This window comes from Leptosomus discolor, chromosome 16, assembly GCF_034619465.1.
Source record: "Leptosomus discolor isolate bLepDis1 chromosome 16, bLepDis1.hap2, whole genome shotgun sequence".
Lineage (NCBI taxonomy): Eukaryota > Metazoa > Chordata > Aves > Leptosomiformes > Leptosomidae > Leptosomus > Leptosomus discolor.
In genome coordinates this window covers 11,318,215-11,336,954 of record NC_141406.1, presented here as the reverse complement: position 1 = coordinate 11,336,954, position 18,740 = coordinate 11,318,215, and the positions used below count along the sequence as shown (strand labels likewise).

Genomic DNA, 18,740 nt, shown 5'->3' with positions numbered 1-18,740 from the left:
AACTACTCCTCTACAAATCAATAACAATATCTATGTGTTGAGATATTTAGCTGGCAAGAACAGGAGCAGTAAAACTCAAACTTGTATGAGAGGAAGACTATTAAATACCTCACTAGTGCATGAATAGTGTATAAGCATTTTAATGGACAGTGCTCCAGCAAGTTTTGCCTCTGGTGAGCAATTACAGCCAGAGCTACCAAGATGTAACTCATGTGTGTGTATATATATATATATATGAGCATCTTTTTATTCTGTTTTCTACTCTCTAGCACTCTCTGGACATACCTGGATGAAACTAACAGGTGACTACATGCCTTCTCCTTTTGCTGTACCCTCTGCGGCTCAGTGTCACTACAGGCAAATGCATTTCTTTCCTTGGCCATCCCCTTCTCCTCATGTCACCTTTCTCCTTTAGTTGTGACTCAGAAGCAAACCTTTCTCAAGCAAGGTTGGATTACAGTTTTTGCGATTTGCAGAGAAATATTAAGTACTAGTGTTTCTCCTGGTTTTGTCATAGAAATAGCAATAAAAATGCAACAGGTATACATACACTTTTGAAGCTCAATTCATGTTTTCCTATGGAATGCTACTGACAAGAAACAATATAAATGACACTCCCAGGAGAAGAAAAATAACCAACTTCAATCTTTTGAAATAATTTTCTTCTTCCATCTAACTCATTCAGCCTCTACTAATTATATAGCTACAATTTTCTTGCACACTAGAAACCACATTTTTATCCTTTTATTAAGTTTTACAGATAAAGGCAATGGAAAAGCTGTGGTCATTATGTCTCATTCAGATGTCATTAACAGCAGTTTTCATCAGATTTAGCAATGCTCGCTGCAGATAAGTTAGCCATGGTTACAAAAATCAAGCTATGCAACCCTCTTAAAGTGAAAAGATAGGAAAAAAAAAAAAAGCCAAATATATTTATAACTTTCATGTTCCATGCTAAATGCCATGATTCTTAAGTTCTTTTTCTGGTCCTGCTTCTTACCTCGAGAATTTGAATCTTGCAAAATCCAACTGTACAAATGTATACCCCTTAAACAGAGCAGAACAGAATAGAATATTTCAGTTGGAAGGGAACTGCAACAATCATCAAGTCCAAATCAAACATTCCTTATCAAAAGTTATAAAGAAGCTTTGCAAAATATTTAACATGGCTTCACAATGTAGTTGTGAGCAAGCAACATTATTCTCATCCTAAATCCCAAACGCAACACTACACCAGCTGCTAGGAAGAAACTTAACTCCATCCCAGTCGAAACCAGGACATCAAGTAACTTCTCCATAGTGAGGGTCAACTGCAGATGGAGGGAATTTGCCATGTCTTCAGCATAACCTGTTTTCTCAGCAAGATGACTCAGATGTATTTGATCACTACACAAAGAAATGAGTTACATCTTCTAAAAGCTGAAAATTCACACTTGAAAAAATTAAGGCGTGGAAGAATAATCTGTCAAGTATGGTAGCTGTGACGGTTTGGTGATTGTGAGGGAGGACTGACTGACCTAGGCTGAGCTGAGATGGGGTTCCTGGGCCCATGGGCATGTGGGGACTCTGCAGGTAACACCAGTCAGAAACATTAAGACCTATTACCACCCTCGGGGTCCTAGCAGACAGACCCATTCAGGTCTTCTGCAGTCAAGAGTAACAAAAAATTAAAAAAATAAAGCAACCCAAAATAAGGCGAGCCCTTTTTCCCAGGTTTTGTGAGGTCCTTGAAGACTGTTTATTAAAGAGCAGTAGCTGTCCATGCAGACAGGCACATCCTTTCTGTGTCTGGCTGGTGCAGAAAGGCAACAAACCACTCGCAACTCTGAAAAGGTGAGAGAGGGAGTTCAAGTAAGTGCTAAACACTGTCTGTCTGTTCCAATTCATTTCTTCAGTGCAGGCAATTTACAAATAGAAAATTATTTTTAATATATTTTGAAGATCAGCTGATGATCTTTTCGCACCCTTCTATCCTGATATCCAGGACAGAAATAGGGCATCGTTTTCTTCACATAAACACTCATGAAATGGGAACGATTCTGACCCAAGTATAAGCGAGGCAAAAAGCAAGGTGATGGCTTGCTTATAGACACATTCAGGTGGAAAAACAAATCAATAGGTCTGTGGCTCAGAGCTCTTATACCTTTACTAATTAACTCATTTTAATTTCTTTCCAGTGAATTCTGAAAATCAGTCTTTTTCTCCAATGCCTCGTGAACAGCTTAGAGGAGGGCAGCTGCAAGTAATTTGTGCTGCCATAAAGAATTGTAGTCACATACTAGTACGGTTCCTATGGATCTCTTCTTACATAAATAATTACATTTGCTCAGTGGTGGGGATTTTTCCAACAATATAAACCGTTTATGCAAGCAAGGTGTGAAATTTTCACTTTGGCTTTCTCTCCTGAGTTTCAACCAAAAGGTAGAGAGCGTATGTGGAAAGAGAATCAGACAGATGAAAAGAAGCAACAAAACAAAAGCTGTTCTTTGTCCACAAAGAGATTTATCTATCTTTAAATAAAACAAATTGGAGCCCATTAACAGAGTTTTCTTCTTTCACAGCCTTCAAAGATATAGTGACAAGGTAAAGTGCTTGCATTAGATGCGGCTGGACTAATACTTGTTTTCCACAGCAGTTTTTCTTAGATTGACAGTTGAAGTTATTTGCCAAATTCCTGAAGTGAAACATTAAAACATGGCCCAAAACAAAGCTGCTGGTGTAAAATCTGCCCTGGTTTTGGACAGCATTGGCCTATATTTAACCACTGTCCAGATGTACCCCAAAATCACATAAAGTTTTTTCTACCTACATCCAACAAAATGGGGACAGATTTCTCAAGTGCTTTTTGGTCTTAAATAGCAGAGAGGAACGTGAAACTCTTTTCAGGACCCCCCCCCCATCCTGAGTGGGGATTTGGAGGTGAGGGGGATGACCAGTGCTGCCAGCTGCTTCCCGAAGTGCCCAGCTGGTGCTCCCTCATCCTGTCTCCCAAACGGGCTGGTCTTTCCCTGGCAGCTCACTCCTGCGTAGCCACATGTTACAGAGCTCTGCCAATATCCAAGTGGAAAGAAAGGAAATGGTCAGTAAGTGTTCACTGTGTAGGGAATCTATGTACACGTGGCATTAGAGAGAGTCTCCCATGCTAAGAATTCCGCCCTTGATACAATTAAAATATTGCTAGCGTAATCACCATTAAAATCGGTAAGATGTATAAAAGGTTACAGAAGTCCTATCTACTATATAGTTATTAAGTAAATGTAACATTAAGATCTGTTAAGTTCCTCTAAGAACTTACTGCAAGCATTCTTCAATGTTTCTTAGTATTAAGATTTTTTAAAAACAGGAAATAAGTTAAATGCTTTCTTTGAGTTATTTGTCCATGAAGCAACTCTTGCTTAATCCACTTAAGGAAAAGAAAAAAAAGTGCACATAGCGACTTTTGAAAGGGCATGACTGTGCATCCTTTCCTCTATCGGGAACACTGTAAAACAGACAAGTAAGAGAAAGCAACTAAGAGGATATTCACACGTGTACTGCAAACCCTGGAGCATGATGAAATGACAGTCCTGGGAAGGTCTTGAGGTTTAATGTTGAGGTTTAATGTGCCTGCACACTGGACACTCCAGAAAGTAACAAGAAATTCTGTAAATCTGGAAATGATATAAATAGAAAACGAGCACACGATCAGAGCACCACCACCTGCTGTACCCAGAGACAGCAAGGTAGGTAGTCTTGTTCTTGGCAGTACTGGATCAAACCCAACTCACAAAGGAGCAAGGGCACTTCTTGGACAGCCAGACGTTGCAGAGGTGATAACTGCCCAGCTGTTTATGTGGGTATGCAGGACCATCCAGTGTAGCAATCATAGGAAGGGGTGGTTTGCTGGCAAGACAAAAGCAGAAAAAACCTGGCTATCGGGTTGCACAATACCCAGAGGGAATTTACTACAGTGATGAAATCAGGTCAGCTCTCAAGGTCTCTGGAAGAGTTCTGGCTTCTGTTTTATTCAGGCTCTGCTTGTAACACGACAGGGAAAGGTGATAGAGCTCCAGATAGAAACCACAGCGTCCCTGATAAATGGCAAATGCAAGAAAAACAATTTCAGTTCTTCCCTTACTCTAGATTTTTCTGAGTTTCTCTGCAGATTACATTCTTCATTGATGTCCCTGTGCAATTTTATCATGAGAAACAGAAAAGCATATCCTCTTACCTTAATCTTTGAAGACTTCTGGACTATGGAGAATCCATTAGAGACATGTACAAGGCAGTAAAATCTGCCTCCTCAATCTCCTGTAAAATCCTTTATGATGCCTCCTTCTATTTTGTTAATCTGGATTATTGGGATGTACGGAAGTGAAAGGGAAAGATTTTGTGCAGGGGTTTCCCAATCTTTTCCAGTTATTAGCCCAGTTCTTCATGACTTACAGTCCCAAACATTAAGAAAACCTCAGTTTCTATCTCAATCTCATTCTTAGCAGCTGGGAAGTTAGAAATTGGCATCTCAAGTCTGCACTGCAGAACCATTGCTTTCCTCTACCTCCAGTAATTTGGCTGAGTTTATCCTGGAAGAACCACTTCTTCCAACTGGAAACCCTTTTTTGTTTTGTAGCTTACTGCACTTTTGAATAGAAATGTCACAAAACCAGGCTAACTTGGCACATATTCCTCCTAAAATGAAAAAGGTAAAATTCCTGCCTGACAACTAATCGTGCAATGTTTTCCTTTCATAGTACAGATACTAGCAGACAATACCAAACAGCCTTGTGTTGGACCAGGATAAGGGCAACCAGAGTGATCTGAGCACATGCATTTTTCAAAGGCAAAACAACAAACAAAGTTGTCGGACTGGATATTGTCACATTTCTATGTGAGGCAATGAGAAAAAGATGAACCCATTTTGAAGGACTGAAGGTTTTGTCTCCCCCCCCACCCTCAATTTTATTGCTCAGAACCATAGTGACATGTTCTGTTCACCAGGTCTCATAATTAGTGTCCTAAATTGCTTCTTCAAGCCCCCTTGCAGAAACTAAGCAGGCAGACAATCTCCATTACTTGACCTTGCTCATATATTATTCTTAGCATTATACTGTAACCTAGCATATCCAACTGAAATCAGAGCCACGCTGTGATGGACATTATACATAAATAATGTATTTAAAGTAGACTTTGCCTCAGAAAGCATACTATTTAATAAGGCTGTGGAGACACATGGAAAGGAGAACAGGAGCAAGGAAAGGAAACATCTTCAAACTCACAGAATAGTCCATCTATAATCTGGCTAAATACCAACAATCCACTTTCTTATTCTTTATGTAGACCTTCCCAGTTTAATATGGAAAAGGTACATTGGAAATGAAGATAACTGGAACTGTACGTTTTCTTTCTGCTCAAGACCTTTCATTCATTCTATAGAAGCCAGAGGAACCTAGACTGGGGCTGAGACAGAGAGAAAGCTGAAAATTGCTTCAGAAAGCCGAGTTTAAAAATTTTTTTATAATAAGAAATTAATACACCATTCAGCAGCCCACAGAACAAAACATGCCCCTAAACTACAAAATTTGTCACTGGCTTTTACTGCATCTGCCCAACAAAGTCCCCAAAGTAGAAGAGCTCTGGTTTTCTTGGATGCCAGCTGCAATACAGATCTATTCTTTTCTGGGCTTGTTTATGACAAAGTTAGATGTATACTTTTACATATTTTTACATATGTTCAGGTTTTTTCCTTTCTGTTTTAAATGTTGAAATGCTTTGTTTTTCCCCTTATGTCTAAACTTTTTACTTTTTTTAGTGGTTCTTGTTATCACCAGATCAGCAAAGAGCTATATACATATATTAGATCGTACCCAGTTATGACAAGGAAACTTAACTCAAAAACTTAACACTTTCTGACATCTTTTTAAGATCAAAGACAAAATACATATGTGAAAACAACACATTTTTATTCCACTGAACCAGAGAGAATTATTTTTAAATTCAAAGTAATTTGCCTCACAAATATTACAAGAAGAATTGGGGATTTTTAGCATGAATTACAATAAAAAGGCTTATCGCTATAGTGTATTGCCATTCTTTATGAGACTACACCAGTCTTCTATATATTTTAACAATTATTGTTTTTTACTGCTGGTTTGCACATTTGAAAGTCCTGCCATCTATTTTCAAATTGTCAGGACTGATTTTCATGCAAGGTATAGAGTGGTTTAAATACTTTCACTCTGTTTGGAGCTGACTAGTTTAGGAAATAGAAGTTCAGCATTGCAGAAAAAAGTCACTTTGAACTGTAACTACTGTATCTCCAGGGTAGTAATTTTGCAGAATCCCACTCCAGGGTAGTAATTCTGTTATTTTATGATCGAGCTACTAGTAAGTGGTATGAAAAAGAACTAGATTTTTTTTATTTCACATTTACATTTCTTATATGCCTACAATTTAGTCTCTTTAAATGTCAAGCTTTTTAAAATGAACACTTTTCACATTTTGATTTTGTTGGCTTTTTGTATTCTCCTCTCAATTAGAAATTACATCAGTGATTATAAAACAATGTTAGGTACTCTGAAATCTCAGCTATACAGATTTCCTATTTTACTTTTTCTCCTCATCCCTTCTTTGAAGGTCACAATAAAAATGAAACAAACATCCTCTTACAATTTCTTTTCTCTGCATTCAGTAAACATTAAATTCTGAGATCTTAATTCTAGGTGATTTGGGTCCATGTCATCCACCTTTAGGCAACTCTCTACTGTCCTTCTTCCAAGGTGAATAGGATCACTCTTCTGGAGGCCATGTGTACACATTGTTCCTCCTGGCAACAATTAGCAGTACCTGAAAATACACCTCTGCACAGTCCACAGACTAAATTTCTCCCTAGGCATAGTGTAAGATGTGCTACATCAGAAAGACCCTCAGGAGGTACAATGTATGACTCAGACATCCATCTGAATCACAGTCACCTGCTCTGCTTTATCCCTTCCCGTCTAAACAAAATCATTTCCCCCTCTGAGCCCCTCCTTTGCTGTCTGCTATCCCACACAGAAAGCCACTCCAACAGCCAGTGTGAAAGAAAGGAGAAAGAGGAGGTGCAAGACCAAAGATCTTGTACGTATGCTTTCAGGTTCAGAAACATCCTTCACATAAATCCAGTTTGTCAAATTCCTTTTGCAAGGCCCCAAAGCAACCCAAACCAAAACTAACAAAATCACCACAACGGCAACACCTCCCTTGCCGTGTGCCCCCAGTCCCTGCTCTTGACAGGGCTGGCCAGAGCAGAGTGCTTTTCCACCCTGTCCAGCTGTCCATGCATGGCAAAGGTTTAAGCTTCCCTCCAGATCTTTTAGGCTGCTGCCAATACTTCTTCCTGAAGCTGCCATTTCAGGAGCCACGCTGCCTGAAGCAGCTTCTGCCTCCACTTTTTTAATCGCTCCTTTGATTGTGCCACTGTTCCTTTTGTGTGGGCAGGTGATGAAGCAAACTGGGGAACTGAGCTGGGTTCAGAATAACTCAACCAAAAAAAGAATGGTTATTTTTAGCCAAGCTCAGGTCCTCAGCCCAGCTCTACAGCAGCTGCATAGGCATTTGTACTAACCCAGCTAAGAGTGGAACGGAGGAGGAGTAAGTGCTTCTTGACTTAGCAATGCCACTGAAAAATACGACCCTCAGCTGATCAGGAACCTGTCCTCGTTTTGCTGTCTGCCTCCCATGAACCCAGCAGCTTTCAGGCTCAATGGATAATCAGTCCCTCAGGAGGTGAGTCAAAGTTGCACACAAAGCTGTGGTCATTTCTTCTGAATACTGGGCTAGTGTTTAATTCATTGTCCCTCATCCTCTTTCTGGCTTCCTGCCTCTGAGGATATCTCACACAGAAAAAGGAATTCTTAATACCACTGGCTGTCAATTAAAAGAAGGATGGAGAAGTAAGAGAATAATTCTCTTAATTGACTACTCTTCTTACCACTTGTAATCTAGAGGAAATCTAATTAATTCTACATGAAGAACGACTATTCTGTAGTGAAGTGTAATTCCTGATCTCTGGGGCTTCAGCTTACCAGTTGTCAAATTATCTAATTACACACTTGTTAAAATCCATTTTGGGGAGATTTTCATGGCTCATAAATAAATAATTTTAAAAAGCGTTAATCTTCAAAAGGAAAAAAAAAAAAAAGAAAAAAAGGGAAGAACCCGACCCCTAAACGTTACCTCAAAATCACAAAACACATCTAAAAATGTCAGGAAACTGAAAAGAGTGATACCCGCCCGCTTTGCTCAAGCAGCACCACAGCGGTGATGGATCTATTTCAGTAGGGAGAAATTTGCTGCTGCTTTTTCAGCTATGTTTTATTCAAATCACTAATCTGAAGGGAACCAATTAAGGCAGCATCCCTTTCACTATGCCAAAAGGGAAAAATTTTTTCATAACCACATCAATTAAGAGGTAGGAAGCCAACAGAGGCTGTAGCTCAAGCCAAGGATACTGATGCACTGGAGTGAGGCCAGTGCAGGGCCACCAAGCCAGTCGAGGGCTGGAGCACCTGACGTACATGGAGAGGTGGAGAGAGCTGGGCCTGTGCAGCCTTAAGACGAGAAGGCAAATGGGAGTCACTTTCTACAGCTACCTGATCAAAGGATATAGAGCAGATGAAGCCAGACTGTTCTCAGGCTTGTATGGTAATAGGATGAGAGGCACAGGACACAAGTTAGAACATGGGAAATTCCATTTAGCTAGATGGAAAAACAAATTACCATGAGGGTGATCAAATACTGAAACAGTTTTCCCAAAGAGATTGTGGTGTCTCCACCTTTGGAGATGTTCAAGACCCAAGTGGACACAGCCCAGAGCAACCAGCTCTCTGAGCAGGGCATTGGACTAGCTAATGGCTGAAGTTTTCTTCAACCTCAGCTGCTCTGTGATTCTAACAACTCTTTAGAAATGTTCTCTGATTAAGAAGAGGGAGGAGACACATGACACTTCAATGTATATATATTTGAAGGAATGTTCTTAAATCAGTGTAAACTCTGGACCCTGATGTGACCAGATGTGGCCAAAGCTGAGCATAGAAGAAAACTTTCTGTGATCTCTGTATTTCAGTAAACAATTTAGCAGTCAGAATTAAAGATTATTTTGCAATATTTACTACTATGCTGTATGGCAGCATTGTGTTACAAAATCCTGTGAGGGAAACCTGACATGAAACAAAAGAGGAACAGAAGGCACTAATCTGTTTCTATAAACCCAGTCTGACTGTATTTCAATAAAAGTAAGCAAACACCATCCCATTTGTTTGGGGTTTTTTCCAACAAAACATTTTTGAAATTTCCTTAATATTAATTGAATCTGAATAACATAAAGATAAAAAGGTTCTGCAAAAATAATCCAAATTAGGTGTTACAATATTTTCGGAGATTACTCGTGACTCTGGACACTCAGTGTGAGACATCCTGACTTCAAGATCATTCAAAGCACTTGCCTACTGAAAATTAGGTCCCTTTCAGTTGGCTGAAACTGGGCTGCACAAAAATTATCAAATTATCGAATATTTATGAGACCATTCTGAAAATTCGATTCAACACCAAATTATTTCTGTTTTAAACTAGTAACATTTTTAATACCAATGGCTTTACAGCAGTGTGGAAACAGGCCAGGACTTCTAAATCTTAAGTCCACTGAAGCAGGGACAAGTTCTGGGTGATACTTGCTTTAAATTCAGACCTGCCATGTTTTCCTGGTCCTTCCACATTTCATAGCATCATGCAGCTTCAGAGCAACACAGAAAGACTGGCAGGGCTGAAGGATTTGGCTTGTTTCAACCCAGTTTGACTCTGTGTGTCTAATCAAGAGAAACATATGTAACTCGCACTCAAGAAAGAACAGCAGCTCTTATGCAAAGCCATTTTTCTTAGGCTTTAATTTGTAGGAAAAATATCCTTGTGTTTCTTCCTGCTTCTCTAGGGAGCCCAGTTTTTGATGTTCCACATCAAATTGTGTAGCTGTCAGCAGCTTTGCCAGCAGCCAGTCCAAGCCCTCATTACTCATTCCCCAACTCAGACAAAAACTGGGTGAGTGTTGCTTTCTATTATCACAGGTGATTACAGTATTAGTCAGCTAGCAACTGCATCTCCAGATACAAAACCAAGATTTCTAACCTCTTGTCTTCAACATCATCATCAAGATCTGTAGTAACCTTTGGCAGAAAATGAATTGGATTAAACTGGAAGACCTGCTTGATGGTTTTCACCACTTGGGAATCGAAGTAGCAAAATGTCTCCATTGATGCGGCAATGAACACAGTTACTGTTCCCTTGCATGCTCCACAGGTCAACAAAATGTCTAATTGTAAAGGGAAAGAGCTATTGTTTGTTGTTTCAAATGTTAAGAACCCCAGGGTCATCATTAATTCTGGGCAGAAAAATGCAAAGAATATGGCATTTGTTGGATTCTAGATATAAGGCATCTTTGATTGCCAAGTGCTTGTATTATTTTCTCATTTCATTCTCTGTACACAAAACAAAATGCTGTGTACTAGTGACTCACACATGTCTCTGTTTGTTGGTAGTTACACAATAGAAGCTTGCCAGAGCAAAGCCAATGTTTAGCATAACAGTAATAATAATAGTAGTTGAAGACCAAACCAAGACATTTTTAACAGGCAATTCTAACTGTAAAATGAGCCCTATACATTAACTCCCTTGCAATTGGAGTATATTCACTTCTTTAACACAGTCAGCATAGGAACACCAGAACTGTCACACCCGACTGGACTACTCAGCTCCTTGGTCTGTTATTTGGGTACAGATAGGTACCAATATCACATGCTCAGAAAAAGCATAAATAATTGACATCTACATATGGGAAAAATGTTTTGTAGCTTCAGATACCTGTGATCCAATTAGTTTCTGAAGCATAACAGATTATTATGTGTTTACTGGATGAAACATTTTCTTCTATTAGCTGTGCAGGCTCATTGCATTTATTAGAATGTGAAACAGAATCTAATCAGACTCATGCATTGCATAGAGACTGATTAACCAGCTTTTGAATACAAAGTCTTTCCAGCTGAAGTTGTCTAAATCACAGACAACCAAGCCAAAGAGCTGGCTTTTGGATCCAGGCAAAGCTGTGAGATTGACAGTTAGTAAGACAACCTGTTCCTCTGAACCGACACAGCAATATTCCAGAATTAGCCTATGGGCAGATTATTATTTTTTTTTAATTGCTGTCAATAATGACCTTGGAACAAGATGAAATAGACTACCACTAAAATTTGCTAATGGTATTGGTTTGGGAGGCATCAATACGGAAGTTTGAACTATTGAATAAGAAGTACCAGATAAAAACAAGGATTCAGGAAAAAGAAATGGGATGAAATGCAGTCACACAGAGTGCAAAGTTTAATCATGGGGACTGACAACAAGAATTTCAGCCATGAGGTAAGAGGTCTTCAGCCTGAAACAAAAGAGCAAAAGAAAGATCTGGATGTAATATCCAGTCACAGGATAAATGTGTGCCATTGTACAAAACAATCTTTGATCAACCAAACAAAAAAACCCAACAACCAGAACTGAAACCACGCATGAATCATTTGAGATGGAGAAAAAAACCATCTCTAGGGCATAAACGTTTAGACAACAACGGCAAGGGACATTATCTGGTATCCTGTAGTCTTCTTGCTCATCTGTTTTCAAGAAAGATGAATTAAAATCAGAACTGGTAGGTGCCAAGAGATGTTACTGGGAAAATGGAAAGTCTGTTTTATGATATGAGATTGTAAGACCTTGACCTACCTAATTTAAGGAAGCAATAGCATATACTTACGAAAAGAAAATGGTTGCTTGTGATATCACAATGGTTTAAAAGTTTCTCCCTTTCCCATGAGTAGATTTAATCTGTGATTCACTAATCATTTTGATTTAAAAGGTCCCTCTTCAGAAATTGGTAACATTTTAATTAAATATTTGAAAACTTGCCGAATATTGTAATTGCAATTTAAAAGCTATGAATAAGGAAGATAAAAGCTTTTAACTACTCTCTAGACATCTTCTTCTTTCTTGTAAAGCTGACTGTCAGTGGAAGTGTTTAGAAATATTCGCTTGTTAAAGTTGAGTAGGGCAGCTGATTCTGACTGATGTGATGCTGCACTTCTCAACTGCCAGGCAGAACCCAGGCCAGTCACAGCCAAGAGCAGAGCCTCCCTGTAATCAGTTTGTTCATCTATATCATACACACGGATGGAGTTTCACATTTCAGTTCTCCCACAGAAAAGCATTAATTTCATCCAAAAGCATCCTAATCATCAGCTGGTAATCATCAGATGGTAGATAGCAGACAAGGCTGTAACAGCCTCCAATATTCTATTCCACTACCCCAGCACGGACCCCCATTGTGCTCCTGAGCAGCTCCTGATAGAAAACAGCAGCACTCTGCCCGAGGCAAAACACTGGAGCAGAAGAGGGGGCCTAAGGAAGACGCAGGGACAGCCGTGCCAGCTTTAGAGCTACATGTGCACCATAAGCCAAGGTGAAACCTTCGTCTAGGAGAAAGCTGTCTAGTTGACGTCAGGAGGAACTTCAGCATGCTGCCCATCCCCCTCCCTCTTCCGTAGGAGGGATCAATATTTTCTTTATGTTTTTATCATTAGTCTTGTCTGTTTGGCTTCTGAATTCTTCAGGGTGAGGCTATAATTAAATATGTGTTTGTGCAGCCCTGAGCAGTCTGGTAGCTAAGTCTGAGCTACATATCCAGTCTCTAACAGAACTAGCTAAACATTAAATGTTTCAGATACATATATTTATAAGGTCATTAATACCCTAAGCATTTTTAAAATCCAGCAGAGACTGGCACTACAATGACAGCTGATTTCTGTAGTTATTAGAAATAATTTTAATACAGAAAAGCTTCCTATATAATAGATAGCCTCTTTGCTGCAGCAATTGATTTTACTTATTTATTTGGTCTATTTATCCAGCTTCTTATGCTGATGGTATGTAGAACAGCTTCCTTCCTGTCAACATTCTTGTTAAATTTTTTATAAAGAACATGAGGAGCAAGTTGAAACAATAAATTATCTAAAAGGTATAATGTTAAACTGGTGTTCGGGTTTTGGATACAATTTATTTAATATGACTGCCATAAATACAACTTCTCACAAGCCAAAATGGCTCTAATGGGTCTGAGGATAAGAGCATGTTCATCTGCAATGGAAGAATGGGTTTACAGTCAATGTTGCTTTGACAACTGTGCTAGGATGCACCAAAACAGACTTTTTAACAAAATATCGTCTTAAATATAAAGTTTGTTACATGCTATGTGTTATAAAACATTTCTGTTCAACCAATAAAAGCAGCATTCATTTTTTACAGCTAGTTTACTAACCTGACCTTGTAAAATAAATATTCCAATTGCATTTCACACAATAGCAGCTGTGGTGACACAGGCATTGCGAAAATGGGTTGTGCTAGTTTAAAAGGCTGTTTTGCCCCAACACTACCGGTGACCCTTCCTGGAGGTTACTAAACTTGTAAGTCACCTGAGATGAAGGATAACATGATGTTCCTTCCTAACAGCTCACTTGAGTTTGTTTAAACCACCTTCATTTGCAGCTCAAAAATAGGTCAGTTCAATCTGCACCAAAGCAGCTTTCCTCTGCAAGAACAGAGCTGAGTGTCTGTTTCCAAGAGCAGGGACAGCTCACCAAGTTGGGACTACTCAGTAGGTTCAGATGAGGGGAAATAATTCTTTGCCCTCAATACAACCTGTTTGTTGCAAAGTAACGAGCTGACTTTGGTCACTGACTCTGTTTAAGCCTGTCGTAAATCAGGAGTTTCCTCTTAAGAGTTTTTTTTGCTACATTTGATTTAAATCTCTCTCTGCCTCACACCTCACTTGACTGTCTTGGAGGCCGAAGTTGCATTGCTTGAAGATAATAAATAATAGGCCAAAACCAGAAAGATAATGGAAGCTGAGTTGCTGATAGAAGCCTGTAATTCACTGTTCACCATCCACCTTTGTCTGCTAACATATGGCTGGGAGGGAGGGAAGGTCGTCTTTGGAGTTCTTGCCTCTGCCAAACAGAGTGCAACCTCACCAACGTACCATTAATGAAGTTTCAAATCCCATCTTTTCTTCCTGTCCATATCAGTTCTCTAATAATAAGGTTATTTTTTAGGTTGATGCTGACTAGATTATAAACACACCTGAGGGCTGTCCCAATGTATTCAGCAAGAAGGAAAGACAAGAACTCCACAGACATATGGGCATAAAAGTCAGCAAGCCCCAGACTGGAGCTGAGTTTGACAAAGAGCAAAGGGAGCCTGTCCTGGTAAGGTGAAACCTGCTAATACAGCCCTACTGCCAGGCAAGCTGTCCTGCCTGCCAGCAAGTTTGAGATTCTCTGGGCAGCAAGAAAGCTGAATTATCAACTTAAAAATATTAATATCATGATTGGTATGAGGTAATCCATGACTACTCAGGCACTGTTACAATGACTCTGCAGACCTCAAGGATTCTTGCTCTGGAAGGTAAAACTCTTCTGCTGTTTCCTAGTTGCACAGATCATACAAGGTAGTCTATTACAGCTGGCATTAAGGGCTGGGGAGTCTCTCAAGAAAGCAACCCAGATTCACAGACTTTTTATACATAAGGGTGCCCATCATCCAACCACCTGGCTTCTTCATCAGTTTCATATGTCTTACCACCACCTGAAACATCTGGTCCACATCTATATCTTTAAATCTAATAATTGCCTTGACTATCAGGGCAACTATATTTGTGTGAACCAGGCTGACTCTAATATTAACTTGCTGATTAGAAATATAAAGCATGTATGTGGACAACAATTTATAAAAATTGAAGGTTAGGAAACTGCAACCTTTTCAACAAACTTTTGAAGGGACACTGAACATGCTGCACATTTTTTTCTGTATTCTAGGAGAAATTAAAGTGGACATAGTTTATTTTCTAGTCAAAGGACTACTTTAATAATGGATTTATCAACCGTGGGACCAACATCTCCCCATATGAGATTTATGAAACAGGTGTTTTGCCCTGATTCCTTATCAGATTATTAAATACAGGGAGGGCACAGACAGAACAGGTTCAGGGCATATACACAGGTAAGATAGGTGATTTACAGATTCAGAGCCAGTTCAGTTAAGAACCAGCCCAGGTATTTTATTATTCACCATCTTTTTTGTTATTTACAGAACAGATTTCAACTTATCCATTTACTAGCATGTCATATCTGCCCTCTGCCTTTCTCAGTAGGGATTATCTTGTATGTACACAGATGGCTACAGAGCTTGTCTGTCTCTCATCCTCACCTAATCATTAAGGTTCAACAAAAGGTGAACACCACAATTATGAAAGAGCTGACAGAATGTTTAAAAAGCAGCCATGATCAATAGCAGCAAATATACAATTCGAGTGATTAAACTTCTGCTATTCATCACCTAACAAAATGAGAGTGAAATAAAATAGGGAAGAAACACCAGGAAGAAGCCAAATAGGAACTGGAAGCTGATTCTTTAGGATGCCAATAAAAAAATAATGTCATATTCTAGAAGATTCAGGCATATTATTCTCACTGGCTGTCACGCTACATTGCAGGCCCTCAACTCAAAAAACCTCAGCAGTTTAGCCTGTTCAAGACAGTTAATGAACAAATGGACCACATGCCTTTCTAATACCATATTTCAAAGGTCTTAAGAGGTACTAGGGTTTCAGTCTCAAAGGATACCCTATTACAGGTGAGTGTTAAGAGAAAGATATTTAAAGAGAATTAATATGTATTAATTGCCAACAAAGAACAACATAGAAGGTTTTTGCTTCTTCACTATTCACTTGTGATTATATTTTTTTCAAGTGCCAAATTTTCAATCATTACCATGGAGTAATCCTCTGGCATTCCTTGTACAGAATTCTACATCCAGAATAAAGCACTCTTTGTTTCTATAACTTCTGTACTGATCAACATGTCCTTAAGACCTCTCTTCATCTTTTCCTTGCACATGCTACCTGAAACAGCGGTGAGAACAGACCTTGCAGTAAGAAAGCTGGCAGGGAAATGGGGAGAGTTTTGAATACTGTCCATAAGAAATGCACAAATTACAGTGAAAACTGTGCTGGTGAAGAATCTTATATCATACTAATATCTGTCTCTTCCACAGAGTTTAGAGGATGTTTTAGTTTCTGTCAACAAGGCAAGACATTGCTGTGTGGCTATAAAAGCCACTGCAAAGCAATCATGGTAAAAGGCCAATAATTTTTTATAACCCTGGATAAACATCTTTGCCTGTATTTCATCAGGCTTAAGGGAAAGGATAATGCATTGCAAATAACCAAACAGGTGCTCACAGGTTCTTACAATATTTTTAAATTAAATGCCTTCTCCCATGCTATTCCCGTTCTACTAACAAGGGCCGTCTGGGGTCCCATGAAAACTTACCAAGACAGGTTCTGCTACACTTTAAAATTAGAAAAGGTGTTATTAAAGTATGAGAAATATCAGCCTTTATAGTACCCACACATCCCTAAAATATACCCTACAGCTTTTGTCATCAATATCCTTGAGTGCTCTTCTGTGACTTGTGTTGCTGTTATCGGTGTAGGGCCCTGCAGGGGTCTCCAAAGCTGGAAGGCTAATATGACATAGGAAAAAAAAATGCACTGGAGAACGGTAAGGTGAGTGCAGCAAATGTCCTAATAATCTCAGCAGAAGGTATGCATTTCCAGTGTTTCCTGACATTGGCATATACATTTAAGTCTTTCCATTGCAGCATTTCATAACACAAAAAAAAGAAAACAGGAAGCTCTAAATTGGCCAGTCTTCTACTTTGCAATTTACAAACCCATAATAGCTAGCAGAAAAATCTAGAGAAAACAAAGATGGTGTAGAGGTGGTATGTGCTAGTCTATTAAAAGAACAAAGCTCTGCCTAATGTTAAAGCAGTAAAATTATTCTTTTGAAAAATTAACTTGTAATTGAAATATTCAACAGCATTTCTGTTGGGTGCTTCTAAACATGAAACTACATGTTCCACTAAGAAGCCCAGCAAAACAAACCCAAATTAACCCCAGTCTCCAGAAACAGAGAAATAATATAACCCTTTGTTTTCATTGTGGTTCTTCTTAAACGGAAAAGTAATTTTTAAATTTATTTTTATTTTGAATTTTTAAATTACCAACTGGCTTTGCTAAGACACAGGGAAATCCAAAGTACCAAACTAATCTAAAGTTAGATGTCTTGAAAGGTCTGCACCTGAATCATCGTTTCCCAAGAATAAAGTGAAGTACAACAAAGATTTGGAGATTTGTGATACCACAGATTTTCTTCCCTGACACCCCAGTTGCAAAGAAGGTTAAAACTATTCCCAGTGTACCAGTAATTAGGGGACCCTTGTCATTTACCTTTGCTTTCTCTCTTAGCAATTATTCCAACACCTGTTGCCTTGTAAAATGTCACCGATAACTTTACAGACTTCACGTGACCTGTGAGCATCAAATTTTGTGCTTCTGGAAAATGGGCTTTTTAATAATCTTTTGATCAAAATGAAGAGAGTGAGTTGATTTGTAGCAACTGCCAGGAGAATCCATCTTTGGTCTTATGAACTATTTTTTTGCCACCATATCACTTGTTGTTAAAGCAATCATGGATCGTGGGTATGTATGAGAACTAGTGTTTTCTGCAACCATTGGAACTATTAGGAAAGAAAAGTTTAATCTGCTTATTAAGGGATGGAGTGAATAAAACCCCCTACACATCTCAGATTATGTAAATCAGATCACCTCTAAAGTCTTAACCCTCAACAGTGCAGAACTCCCGTGACTGCACATCAGGGTCCCATCTGCAGACCTGAAAGCCTCTTAACAACAAACCAGCAGAGATCACCCATGGTTCGATAGCAGGAACTAGCCCATGAAAACAGTCATGCAAAACAAAGGGATTAGTTATACAACTCTGATTTGTTAGATGGCCACAATACCAGTTGAGGACAGCTATTTCAACTGTGATATACACCTTGGCAATGAAAGCACGAGCCATTACAAACAAAAAGAAATATTTTTGGTGAAACAAAGAATCACAACATCTGAGTATTTCTGAAGTTGGTGAATAACAATAAAGGGAGTCTGGAAGTGCAGAGAACACCTTCAGCCATCAATAACATCATAATTAACTGACTATTACTAGGCAAAGATCCAGGTTACATTTTTTTAAATGCTCTGAGATTGATTTTTGTTTTTATTACAGTGCTAAGTAATAATGTGTCAATATTTTCTAATAGATTGTCTAGGAACAAAAATGGGGAACAAGCCTGACCTTAGACAAGTATACTTCATCACTGACGATGAAGAAACGTGAAGGGGAGAGCACAAAATTTCTGTTTGTATTTGGAATTCGCGTATCTAACAGGTTTTTTTAGGTAAGAACAAGGCTAAAGGAACGGATACTTTTCAAGCCCTCTAGGTTGCACTGTGATGGTGAGGCAACCCATTTGAATGCATTTATGTAGAACAGACAGTTGGATACGTCCTGTATTTTGTGTTCTCCAAGTAATTAAAAATTACTCAGAAGTCACGACATGACTTTTATTTCTCTTCTCGCTCTCAAATGAATACGGAGTTAGAATTTAAGAACTGACAAAATTGTGATTCAAAAAGTCCTTAAACACTAGACCAAATGTAAGAGTATTTGAAATGAGTGTCCAAGTACGCCACTTCATGCAACATCAAGAGTTACTTCTGAACACTGGAA

At 38.9% G+C, this 18,740-nt stretch overlaps 1 protein-coding gene across 1 annotated transcript in view; it reads right to left on the bottom strand.

The window, feature by feature from the left end:
* LOC104353746 (transmembrane protein 132D) overlaps positions 1 to 18,740 on the bottom strand; it is a 269,150-nt gene that overhangs the window by 74,107 nt on the left and 176,303 nt on the right. The window lies entirely within an intron of this gene.